At 37.0% G+C, this 2,027-nt stretch overlaps 1 pseudogene; it reads right to left on the reverse strand.

Annotated features, from left to right (window-relative positions):
* Positions 1-38: 38 nt before the first annotated feature.
* The window catches only part of LOC109099151, a 68,471-nt pseudogene continuing 66,482 nt past the window's right edge, over positions 39-2,027 (reverse strand).

The raw sequence follows: 2,027 nt of genomic DNA on the forward strand, positions 1-2,027 counted from the left end.
TTATGTCTTCTAGCTCAAATGTGCAATGATTTTTTTTGTTGTTTGTGTTTTGAATAGTCCATTCATTGTTCTCTCTGAGCATCAGTGAACAGTAGACAGTCAGATCCTGCTTGATTTCCCCGAGTTAAACATGTGACTGAAGACCAGACAGATCTGAAACCTGCAAAAGAGAAGAGCAGTCAGAAAACAAGAAACCTTATCATTCATGGTCATGACATCAGAAACAATGTATGAAGGCAAGTTTATTTATAAAACACACTTAATACGCAAAGAAAATTCACAATGCTTTACATAAAAATTATTTTAATGAGTAATCATAACAGATGCAAAGGAAATATATTTTTTAAAATAATTTCTTATTTGATTTCAAATGTTTTAAGAATAAATAAGTAGTCTCATACTTGTCTTTAAATGCAGCAAAGATATTAGATTTTTGTTTGGAATATGAACGCCTTCTATTTTATTGTCTGACCTCTGAACCCCTTTTTTTTTATTTGGGATTTCATTTTTTTTATTAATTTTTTGCATGACTTTAAAAATTATCTATCTGTCTGTCTATCTATCTATCTATCTATCTATCTATCTATCTATCTATCTATCTATCTATCTCTATACAGTATTTCTCAATTAATAAAAATAATTAATCTGCACGCAATTAGACCAACTGTCCCCATTGTTTTTGTGTTTTAGCCATTTTAGTAGCTTTCATTTCTAAATCAAGTTATTCTTAAAATGTATATTTTCAGCTTTATTGCAGTGAACAGAAACAATTTATATATATATAGTTTCAGTTTTATTTAACAATATAACATGTATGCTTTTCACAAGTCGTCTCCAAGCTAGGCACACTTCAGTTGTACTGAGACGCCCGTGCGTGGATGAGTTGGGGGTCTGTGGACCAGACTCCTGTTCCTGCTGAACTGAGCCAGTGTTTCTACAGTACTGTAATCAGCTCAGTAGGCACGGGAGGCCAGCTCCATCTATCTCTCAAACACTCACATATGATTCACGTTCAGCATGGGCCACTTGATGGAAGGATCAGATATGGGATAATACGCTTCAGCAGAAGGTGCTTAGCACTTCATTTCCCACAAAATATCTCTTAATGACATTTTAAATACAGCCCGTGCAACTAATTCCATTTTTACTAGCCATGGATGGTAATGCATCTTTAAACAGCTTCTAAATATAGTCATTTATGGCCAGCTTCTCCTCAGCTTTATATTTAACTCCTACATCTGTCATGACTTAGATGTCATGCTGGCCGCTGGAAGAAGTCCTTTTAAGCACAGCTTCCTGTCTCAATTGCTGTCGTTCATACAGTATTTCAACCATCAAAGCTAAAAGTGGCGCTGTTTTTACAGTCCAGAGATGCAGATGTTTGGTCTGTGTGGCTGTCTCGCTCCTTCTGTCCACGTTTCTCAGAGTTCCTCTGGATTTCATGTGGATTTTGTGGCCCAGCAGTAGGAAAGAGCAGAACTATTTTGTTTTTTGCACAGTAGAGTTACATAGTGATGCTAATAACACTTGAGCATAAGGAGAAGAAGGAGGAGGAGACGATAACTCCTGGTCTCCTCATCTCACTGTGGGCTCCATTAGCTCAGTCTGCTTCTCTTCAGTCCTCATTATAGCCATCTCCACCATCACACACTCGCTCTTCATCTGTCATGCCAACCCAAGCGCTCTCGGCAAGAGTTTGTTTTGCTGATTGTGAAAGGGATCTCACAATCAGCTCATTACGAAGGGAACCACGTCGTACTGCACTGCTACGATAAAATTTCATTTCACTCCAGAAACCCTCAAAGAAAGTCTGTACAATGACATATGAGTTCTCAGTATGATCTGAAAGCACCGCATGCTGGAAAATGTTCCAACGAAGCAACTGGGAAATGAACCAGTGGGGCAGAAAATAAGGGTATGAAAGCACTTGTAACAAATTCATCACCTTTAAAAATAAATGAAAAGAAATTTGCTTTGATAATTTTTAACAGTAAAAGTTATTAGCCTGTTCATTTATACTACCATTC

The sequence above is a fragment of the Cyprinus carpio genome, chromosome A8 (assembly GCF_018340385.1).
Source record: "Cyprinus carpio isolate SPL01 chromosome A8, ASM1834038v1, whole genome shotgun sequence".
In the NCBI taxonomy this organism is placed as follows: domain Eukaryota; kingdom Metazoa; phylum Chordata; class Actinopteri; order Cypriniformes; family Cyprinidae; genus Cyprinus; species Cyprinus carpio.